Source organism: Trichosurus vulpecula, chromosome 7, assembly GCF_011100635.1.
Source record: "Trichosurus vulpecula isolate mTriVul1 chromosome 7, mTriVul1.pri, whole genome shotgun sequence".
Taxonomy (NCBI): domain Eukaryota; kingdom Metazoa; phylum Chordata; class Mammalia; order Diprotodontia; family Phalangeridae; genus Trichosurus; species Trichosurus vulpecula.
The window spans coordinates 178,607,974-178,619,802 of NC_050579.1; positions in this window are offsets into that span (position 1 = coordinate 178,607,974).

An 11,829-nucleotide genomic window follows, 5' to 3' on the forward strand; every position below is an offset into this window, starting at 1 on the left:
TTCCTTTAAGGGCAGATGCAAAACAATCTTTCTGCCGTACATTCCCTCGACATTTATGTCTTATAGCATGTGAGAGGCATATTAAGTGGTAGTCAGGTTACTGAAGAGAGGTTTCTACAGATAAAATGCTTGACAATTCAATCAAAGAAAAGCAAGGGGAAAACTTCATGGGGAAAGGTGGCTTACAGAAGATAGGTGGGGTTCCTCTGGCCATTCATAGGAACAAAAAGAGTGGTCTTTAACTTACTTTTTATACTTCAAAGGTTCTATATCAGTGCTTATTTTAACTGAACTATAGTTCACCTCCCTGCGGTTAAAAATTTAAAAAGTAAAAATCTCCCATGAATCCCTATTCAATTTAATTCAGGTGAAAGAGAAGCTGCCTGGTGTAGTGGAAGGTACACTGACTTGATAGATAATCTGGGTTCAAATCCTGGATCTGCTATTCACAATATACCAAACTTAAGCAAGTCACTTAGCTAATCAAGATGTCAGTTTCCTCACCTGTAAAATTAAAGTGTCTACGCAGGTGATTATTAAGGGCCTTTTCAGCTCTAAATTTAATATTCTATGGATATAGTTTTGCCAAAACAAACAAACAACCATGAAATCTCATCTTGATCTTTCTGACTTATTATGTGATCATAAGTAACTGTGTATCATTATGAATGTGTGGGTAGAGGGGCTAGCTTTGAAGTCAGGAAGATCTGGATTCAATGACTACTTCTGACACATATGACTTGTGTGGCTACAGGTTTAAATTTCCCTGGTTTTTAAAGGTCGTTGTATTGCTTTATTGATAGCATGTCCTGATGGGCATCTACGTCTTCTCACACTTAACTAACCCTGAGCACACACATGGAAAGACATCAGAAAAAAATGAAATTTTGAAAAACATGTACCCAGGGTGTCATTGTTCTGATCAGTAGTAAGTTTTTTTTCTTCCATAAACATGTTAAAATTATATAAAAAGATGAGACATTTATTTAAAAGCTTTTTCAACAGACAACAAAAAATATAAAAATGGAAATAGAACATTTTAACAAATTGTTATAATTAATTCTCTGAGGCTCTTAATCCTCTTCCTTCTTGAACTGTGCAGCCAATTCTCTAAAACTACAACACAAGTTAAAAATCTATATCAGTGGAGGGAGCTCCCACCCTGGGAATTGCCCACATTGAAGTATACATCTGGAACTCCTCTTGGACCCTTAAAAATAGTGTTGTCTAGTAGTCAATAGATATTTGTCCTTTGTTTCTAAAAAAGAATGGATGGAAAGGGTTTATTTTCCCTAATTAGATGATTATTAAGTCAGCTCTTTAAAAATTATATCTTAAACATTCTGAATGAAAACTTCTGTCAAAATTAACGAACTTAACAAACTTCCAAACTTAATGAAAACTACCGTCTCTGTAAGTTATCCGATATCTGTCATCCCTTTCTCAAAGTCCTTGTAAGTGCTACCTACTTTTGTTGCCTCCACTTCTTGTCTCATTCGCCTCCCAAGTCTATGCAATCTAGATTCCAATTTCATTATTCAATTGAAACTGCTCTCTCACTGAAGTCTCCAGGGATCTCTTTCTCTCTCTGGATAAATCTGATGTTATTTTCTCAGTCCTCATCCTTCTTGAGCTCTCTGCAGTCTTTGACCACCTTCTCTTCTTCTGAGTTTTTGCAACACTTTTCTCCTGGTTCCCAGCTTCCTGCCTGCCCCTTGTCAGCCTCTTTCACTGGTCTATCATCCATTTCACTAACTATAATTATTACCTTTTGTCTTTGGCTCTCTTCTCATTTTTGTCTCAACTCTCTAGCTTGGTGATTCATCACTTCCATGGGTTTAATTATACAGATAACTCCTACCTTTAGCCTCAGTCTCTCACCTGAGCCCCAGTACTGCATCAACTTTTGTCTGACATTGCAGACTGAGTGCCCTGGATATACCTCATATTCAGCATGAAAAAAACAACATCAATTTTCTTTCCCTAAAATTCACCCTTCTTTCAAACTTACATCTTTCTTTCAAGCATACCACTATCCTTCTACTGTCTCAGGTTCACAACTGCAGATTTATTCAGGACTCCTCACTCTCACTTACCCCACCTCTGCAATCATTTGCCAAGTCTTGCTGTTTCTACCACCATCACTTCTCTTGAATATACCCCTTTCTTATTAGTCACAGAACTACCCTCTTAATTTAAATCCCAATCACCTTTTACCATATTATTGCAATCACCTCCTAATTATCTCCTCTTGTCTCCCTACCGTAAACCAACCTCTATGAAACGGCTAAAGTTATTATGCTTAGGTGCAAGTCTGACTATGCTATCCCTCCCACTCCACCCCTCCCTTCAGTAAACTTTCAGTGGTTCTTTATTGTCTCTAAGATAAAATCCAAACTCCTCTGTTTGGCTTTAAAAGCCATTTACTTTGCTTTAAAACTTAACTTCCTGTTACTCTCCTTCCTAGTCAAACTGACTTTCTTGCTGTTCCTCACTGCTTGTTTTATCTCTGAGCCTTTTCACTGGCTATTGTTGCAAGATGAAATATGCTGCCTTTTCAAAATAGACTATCTAGGTTAATTTCTGAGATACATGCCTTCCTCATCTGTAGAAATCCCTTCCTTCAAAACACTTCTCTGACGCCAATGTTCATGTTTTCATATGAAGCCTTTATTTTGAATTCATTTTTATGTATTTGTTACGTATCATGTTGACTCTCATGATAAAATATTAAGTCTTTCAGAGCCATGAATGTTTCTTTATCTCTGTGTCCCTAGTGCCTGGTCCATAATAAGTGCTTAATAGATGTTTATTGATTGAATGATAAGCAGCCCACAAGTAGAAAGGATGTCTACACTCCTTGACATGGTCTCCGTAAGATGGGCCTTACGCAGCATGATGAAAATAGTTCTGCTTGCTTCCTGAGAGCAGCAGGGCTCCATGTTCTCATTTGTTCCAGGGGCAGGAAAACTACACTGAAATCTGAAGAGAAAGAGAGGAAAACTCTTCTTGGTGGCTGTTCTTTCGTACCGATCTCTGAAAGTTTCTTTAAACATTTTGCAACATTTTTGAACAGAGATCTTTATTGGGACTTGTACAAGGACTATAAGCCCAAAGTATAAACATCTGTAAAAGAAGACAAAAGTTTTGAAAAATGAGGTAGACGAGCTTTTTAAAGTAGGCTGTAAAAGTAGATAATGCTAATAACCATCTGAGGTTATGCTAATAGCATTAGTCAGATCTGCTTAAAGTAAAATATTGTAAACTGTCGAATGTCACCATTCCCTCGGGGTGCCTTTTACCCACTTAGGAATAAAGTTATCTAATTTTTCAAATGAAATTTTGAAAGCTTTAAAAAACTTTTCATTTGAACTTATCACATATTCCATGGGTGAAGAATTTAAGTCATTTGGAATTTATTGAATCAGGTATTTGAAATATAAAAGGAACAGGGGGAGGTTTTTTATTGCTTCTGATAACTTACATTGTTCAACACAGAGTAATGCACTTATTACTTCTTAGAAAGCTTCCATCAGAATGTGTAGTAAGAGAATGTCAGCAAAATAGATATTAAACCCATGAAGAGGACAAAATGTGTGCTTGCTCCAAAACCATTTCTGTAGGAAAAAAAAATAAAAACAGCTCAGAGTTGAGCACAATAAAATATCTACTTTCCAATTCATAAAATGCAGATGATCATTACTGGTCTCTGGGCTCAATGTCCATAGTAATAAAAATAATATACTATGAATAATTAATTATGTACTCTCTTTTAGCCAGTACATTCAATTGAAAGCCTCACAAAAGTGCTTTATACAATGGCCAAAGGTCTATCTCCTTGGCCGTAACAAAAAGGGAATTTCAAAGGTAGTGGCCCTTCATAGCTCTTTTTTCAGTCATCCAGATTTCTGACCTATGGGTTCATTATCGGGAAAGTGATGGTTGTGGCAGACTAAAACTGTTATTCAGTATTATCAGTAAAGCTGTCTTTAAAGTAATTGAAGATGGAATTATTTTGGGATCTTTGGGTAAAAGTCAAACCTTAATTTAGATACATAATTATCTAGGTCAGGACTTCTTAACATTTTTGTGTGATGGACCCTTTTGGCAGGCTAGTCAAGCCCATGGCACCCTTATCAGAATGTTTTTAAATGATAAAATAAAACACATAGCAATAGAAAGGAGTGAAATATAATTATGTGATACACACTGTGCTGAAATAGTTATCAACATTTTTTTAAGTTCATGGAGCCCAGGCTAAGAACCCCTGATTTGGGCAATAATTTCAGTCATGATATTATATGATGCCTGACAACATTTTCCAAATCCAAGTAGGCACATGAATCCTATAATAGTTAACAGTTGACTTTCCATAGAGCCTTGTACTGAAAAGGATTATTATAAGGGCATAGAGAATGCTTAAAGGAGAAAGGAGGGGAGCTTATACTGAACAGGATGTAGGGATCCCAATCGTATCTTCCTAGTTAGAGTAAACACCTGCTAAAAACTTGCAGATTCCCAAAAGACACCTGTCTACAATTGAAAGCAATCTGTTCCCCTGTTTGTGAAAGCCTGTTTTTACTCTAACACAGCCTCCAGAAATGCCCCCCTTCACTGTCACTTACAATCAATGTATAAAATATCACAGTGTTCTCAAAGGAGGCCCCTGAAGGTGGTTTATTTTATTTTTAATCAGTGAGGGATGTTTCTATTCCTTTATTTCTCATTGATAGACCTCCAAGTGTATTTGGAGGTGCAGCTAGGTAGCTCGGTGAATAGAGTGCTGGGCTGGAGTCAGGAAGACCTGAGTTCAAATCCAGCTTCAGACACTTATTAGCTGTAAGATCCTGGGTAAGTCACTAAATCTCTGTTTGCCTTATTCCACTGGAGAAGGAAATGGCAAATCCCTCCTGTATCTTTGCCAAGAATACCCCATGGACAGCATGGTCTACAGGATCAAGAAGAATTAGACATAACTGAATGACTCAACAACAACAACAAATGTCCATTTGGAGCTGGATCCTGAAACAGGCACCACAGTAGTCATTAAAAAGCTATTAGCTCAAACTTGTATCTGATAGCTTAGTTAGGTACAGAGAGGCAGAACATAACGCCCCAGCTCATTTGATTCCTGTTTTTAGTAAGCAGCTGCCCTACAGTTCACTAAGTACTACTGTTGAAAAGGTGGTGCATGGGCAAGCTTTTAGTTTTGTTTTTTTTTAAACCAGGTTTCAGATATCAAGTAGTATCTATTAGTCCCTCCCACACCTGCATTTAAATAACTCATACATACATATGTATCTTCCATGGGCAGCAAATACCTTACAATTTAAATAATCAACAGCAGCTTACATTTAAATAGCCCCTTTCATGCACCAAAGGACTTTCCTGGCTATGAACAGCAGTACTGAACTTCAGCCGTGTTTGGAGTGGAGTGTCATGCACCACTACTGACGTGCCATAATGAGAGAAACAAAGACCCGTTTGAGCATACCTGGCAAGACAAAACTCTATTCTTAAAAGGTAGAATTGGGAGCTTTTTTCTGAACATATAAAACAAAGAGGGCTTTAGGGTTCATGATTGCTCATCCTAAACACTGGCATTTAGTAAACTGAAAATGACACATAGGAAGTGCTTAATAAATGTTTTTATTTTTCATTCATTCAAAAAAGCTACCTACACAAGGGATTAAATCCTCCTTCCTTGCTGAACAAGATCCAGTTGTGTTGCTTTCATGCAGTCAGGAAAGAGCTTATAGTGAGTTGAAAGAGGTACATGTGCAGCTGTAATCATTTTACCAGCAAACCATTTTCAATGCAGTGCATTTACTGTGACAATGACTTGCATTAGCTAAGGGACACTTTATATACACATTTCCCCAAGCTGAACTTTTGTCAAATTTGGATTATTTCTTGGGGAAGAAGGAGAAAGAAATTGTCTTTGTTTAATTTCATATAAACATAATGCCTATCGGTCTTTGTATTTCAATGCAATTATGTTGGAAGTAGATGTTAGGATTTATATACTACAAAAAGAAGTACAATAAAATACTTATACTTTATATTGAGGGATTTCGTTTCCTTGCTTTAATAGAATGTGTCAGTATAAGGCTCCAGTGGGTATCATTAGAATATAACTCCCTCAGGCTGTGAGAGTAAAGGAGTCTGGGGTCATCTAGTGCAACCTCTTCCATTTTACAAATGAAGACGTAGAGGCCTAGACAAGTTAAATGTCTCTGTATACTCATCTGCAAAATGACTAAATTGGACTAAGTAACCTCCAAGGTTCCTTCTGGTTCTGTATCGTGAGATTTTTTTTTCTAAGTAACAAAGAAAGATAAAAAGAGAACAAGGATTCAAATTCAGGTCTCCAAAATTCTAGCTTAGTGGCCTTACTCTGTAATATCCTGTCTCCTACCAAGGTCTAGGACTATTTTCAGCCATCTCTTTTCTTTTCATGGGAGAAAAACATATTGCAGTGTGAAGTTCAGAAGCACACTGAGATGACTTGTGACAGTTATGACCAATGTGAAGGTATACAGGTGAGCACAGTCTGGAGTCATTAGGAAGCCAGGGGAATGATTGATACATTTTTTACTTACGTGGCTGGAAGTTGTGTTTGGTACAGATTAGGTTGTTTTGTTTCATTTTTAGTGAAAATGTGGTTATAGGATTTTTATTTATTTTATATGTTTAAAAGTGGAAAACTTATGTAAATATTAGAATTTAGAAAAGAAAGGAATGTTTAAAACTATTCAACAGGAATTCTTATAAAGGTTAAACACAAATATTTTATTTGAGGGATATCTTAAAAATACATCATATTAGCAAAGGATCTGCAGACAAAAGAATGAAAATTCTGGTGCTCAATTATGTATATATATATATGTAACATATCTTGTTTTCCATATGCCCTGGTAATTAGGAATTACTACAAATAATTTGGTAGTATGAAATAAATTGCTTTATTTGTAACAGTGTGTGTATGTTGAAATGATTTAAAGCTAAGTGGCTATAAATTATAAAGAAGTGGAATGCTTTTAACTAAATTCAAGAAACTATTCAACACACCAAAGATATTAATTTTTACTATTATTTGATGAAATATGCATGTATTTGTGTTTTATCAGAGGTAGTTTCTATTTCAATTATGTTTTAGAAGTAAAATATGCCATGGTTCCAAATTCGTAACATTCTGTTTGTCATTGTCACAAAAGGGAGGATATGTAATATTAGAAAAATAAAATTAGGACACATACATTGTAACTGAGAAGACTAATCAGTCTTTGAGTATTTGTATGATAAAATTTCTTCTCTCAGCAGATTGAGATTTGGGCAGTTTCAAATGTTGTATAAACAACAAAAACAGCTTTCAACTGTATATCTAGTAGCTTCTGAATATATACTAATTGTGCACAGGATTTGATTTAGACAAACAAAAACATTTTTCTTCAAGTGTCCTATATTTCCATTGTTCAGGAAATTCCCAATATTATTTGAAGGATATAGGAAAAGCTACTTGGATCCATAAATTGTAGAGCCCTAGAAATACTTATTAAAAATGAAATAATAGCTACATAAACGATGTGACTAGCTTTATCCTCATTTGTTTCAATGTTTACATTACTTAAAACTACAGAGATGCTTCATATGTTGGGCATTAAAAAATGTGAAACTATAACCTCTCAATGTGTCATTACACCCAACAATCCTGGAATAAACTAGGAAATATATGGACTCAGTATTTGCACAGTAGACATTTTCTAAATGTGTATCACCACTATCTTAATTATGGTTACTAAAAAATTAAAATTTAAGGAGATAGCATGGGCGACTAATACTTATCACATCCGTCTTCTGTTATAACAATATATTCTTAGACTGAAGTGCAAAGACATGTACAACAATTGTACATTTTCTGGCGTAATATAATACTTAAGTTTTTTTATTGCACAACTATCATCTGATCTATGTTTTCCTTTTTTTGTTATATACATTAAGTCTATCCATAAGCACATTTAAAACCATAAACCTAAAGCAGATAGTTTTGCCAAGAACTGTTTTATGTAATTCTTTAAAACAATCAAGGGAAAAATGTAGTCCATACATATGTCTTGATGGTATGTTTTCTGGACCGATAATTAAATTTACAATTTATTAGTTCAGTCCTTTTCATCTGCTATATTTTACTGTGCTTATTTTGAACATACTATAATAGCAAGCTAAGTGTATAATTTTTTATTTAAAAATCCATGTAAATGGAGAATTATCCCACAATTCCCACAACTCTTCTCAAATGATGCTACATGTAATGCTTTGTTAGGAAATCATTTTTCTTAGGACATGCACTTTTGTAGGAATATGATTTTTATGTTATCCAAATTTTTATCTAAAAAATGCATGATGTGTATTAAACTTCTGGAGTCAGGTTACAAAATTAATATGAGGTAGTGATGTGAATGTAAACCATTATACGATCAGAATTCAAATTTATAAAAAAATACAGAAATAAGTTAAAATCATATTAAGAGTGCTAAAACAATAAATAAAAGCTTGATTTATCTGCCATTATTATCAACTTTGGATAAAATATACTACCATGAGGTAACTTTTACTTTTGTTTGGAAGTAAGAAGTAGAGGGGGGGCATATTGGAGGAGTGGTAATACCTGATCCAGAGATTCTTGCGTAAATAGCTTACGTTTTCAGATTTTTGTCAGCTGTGTGGAAAACAACACAATTCTTTGTTATGAGTTTAAACTATATGCGGGAATCTCTTAGCCAGCTTGATAAAGCTGTACTGTTTGGAAGCCATGATTTTGTGCATTTGGCTTCGTATTTCACCACAGCAAATATTGTTCTCATTTGTAGACAAGTTAAACTTGGATGGCATTGTCATCTGCACAGTCAGAATCGGCATGTATTAAGATTTTTTCCATGACTAACATCCTTGAAGTTGACATCTTCTTGTGACTGAGTAGAGAGCAGCAAGAAATTCAATTACAGCAAGCAGTCTCTGTCATTACACCTGTCTGCTTCCACAGGAAATGATTTGTAAATTGTGCTTTATCTTTCCTTTCCCATAAATCTTGTGTCCATAATTGACACTTGTCACTATAGATGAATAGTAGGAGAAAGAAAACTGAAAGTAAATGAGTAGCCCACCTGGGAAAACGATGTCTTGTTGCCTTTGGGAGTCATTTACAAACAGCAATACCTGCTGCGGGCCAGAGTTTTAATCCAGAAGCAGGTGGTAAATGGTTCTCTTTTGAAAAATATGGCACAAGAGCTGAATCCCAACAATGACAACACAAAAGAAAAATAATTAATATGGAACGATTTTTTCAGTGAAAGAAAATGCATCGTACTGCAGAACAAAAAGCTTTTCTCCACTATTTGAAAGGCTAGTTTACTGCTGTCGCACATTTGTAAGAATCAGGTTCGTGTCTGACCTGTCAAAACTCATTCATGAAGCAAGCATTGTAGCCGTCTTGGGAGTTGATATTGTCACTTGTTACACAACTCAACATCAGTTCAAAGATGTTTGATACTTATGTCAACAGTTTGGCTTAAAAAAATGGGACATTCGGATGACAATATTTTTGTTCTGAATGTCAGAGAAATAAACAGGGGATTTCACATAGATGGATTTAGGAGCAGACCCTAACCAGAGAAATGTGACAGACAAGCCTTCACATCTATGTTTTCTCTTTGTCACCTACTTGCTGGGTTTCTTACTCCTGAGCTTCCCGCCCCCCCCCCCCCCCCCCCCCGCCAAGGCCCTCCTTACACACACACACACACACACACACACACACACACACACACTCTTTACCGTACTTTTCTCTTCTTACACATTTTGTCAGTTTGTGAACAATTCTATCAGATCTCAGCATTTTTTTCTCATCATATTTCTGTTTGAGGAGATTACAGTCCCTATTCTGAAGTCATTACCAAAATTCTGATCACCCTAAGTCAGAACACAAATTGCAGAAGAATGAATTTCAATGAACGCTAACTCAAAATCTGGCCAAGTAAAATGTAAGAGTAATGATTATGTAGTCATTCATGAATTTGCTGAATCTTTACATGTTACTTTCTTCGGAGCAGCATTTTTTTACTGGTACCCTTCAATTTGTATACGGTGAATGAATTTGTAAAACATTACAAGGATTTGAATTGATTATAAGGGAAAGGTGGTTGGTAAGTTATACTTTGTAAATGTTGACAGCCCCTTCTTTGTCCCAGTTTATTTCTTGGTTCCCTTACTTCTTTTACAAATATATACAAACTAGAATTGTCTGCCATGCTAGCCCCAGAGCAGCAGGTACAACAAGAACTCTTCAACCGAAAAAAAAAAACAATCACAAAAGCATGGTAATGGAGCACTACAGCGATGCTTGCCTGGCCTGCCTTCCCCTGCACTAGCAACTGCTCAAATTCCCATGTGGTTCCATGGAATGCTTGCCTATCTACCCACAGTTTACAGAACCTTGTAAGCAGACTGTGCTATATTTATGAGCCGGAAAGGAAAATTCTATCTGAGAGGAAGTAAAAGTGGTTTCTCTGTAGGTTGTTGCAAGTGTAAAATCACTGATTTATTTGAAACTGTTTCAGTATGCTGAAGCTAGTAAACACAGTGGGGAATTTCTCTGGCATTGATCCAGAGCAAGAGGTACTAATGGCATAATACAGTGGTACTCAATAACCTTTTATCACAGGCAGCTTTGTCATGCGGTGACTTAACTGAAGACCAAAGAAATACTTTCCAACAAAAGTGAGAGCACTGGGGCCACTTTCATCTATTCACTTTGCCAGCTCTAAATATTTTTTTTGCTACTGCTTTTCTAACTACGACCATGAGTTTGGACCCACCCACGACAAATACATTAGGTTGAAATGAAACACATTAAGTAATTTAAAGACAGACAAGGATGTCTAAAATTTGGATATAAAAATGTAAGGTCTAAGTAGAATATAATTACACTATATTAATAGCTTCTTCAAACAAATGTTTATGCATGTTCCAAAAAAGTATTTTGATTGTAACTGTGGTGTTAGATAAAATTCATACATATATTCACACACAACTTTAAAACATGCTAGAGTAAGAGAAAGCTATTTCAGTATGTTATAAGGAAAAGAATCATGGATTGAGGTTTGGAAGGAAATACTATAATTAACAATATGACATTTTCTTCCTATCTGCCAATATATGGTGAGCATTTGGGAGTATATATTCTTTTTTTTTTCAAAGCTGCTATAACTGATTGGAACAATATTAAATGTTCCAAACATTTAACAAATAAAGTTTCCTTCATTAAAGCTGAAAAACAAATTCAGTAGGACTCAATAATTCAATAAAACAGCATGCCTCCACACCTCAACAGATGTTTGAATGTACAGCATACCTCTATGGGACCGAATTAGGATATCATGTTGATGCAAATCTGTTAGATCATAAAGAAATATTTAAATTTAAAAATGAATAACAAACAACATACTCATGGATTTTAAACAAATGACATTGGGGAAAAACTAAGTAAGAAAAAGACCAGCTTATTTGGAAATTGCATTAAGTTAACGAACTTTCTTAAACCTTTTTAATAGGTGTAATTTTTTAAACCTTAAACCTTTTTATGGTTTTAATTGAGTTTAAGGATAAGACTCTATGTTGCCACAGTTTCTAAAATCTGACATTCATTCCATACTCTTCCCGATTTGCATTTTAGCCATTATAACTCAAGTGATGAGAAAAAGGAAAAGACTTCATGGTGTGCTTAGTTTCATGTGAATATTTCCCAATCTGCATAGACATTAATAAGCTGAA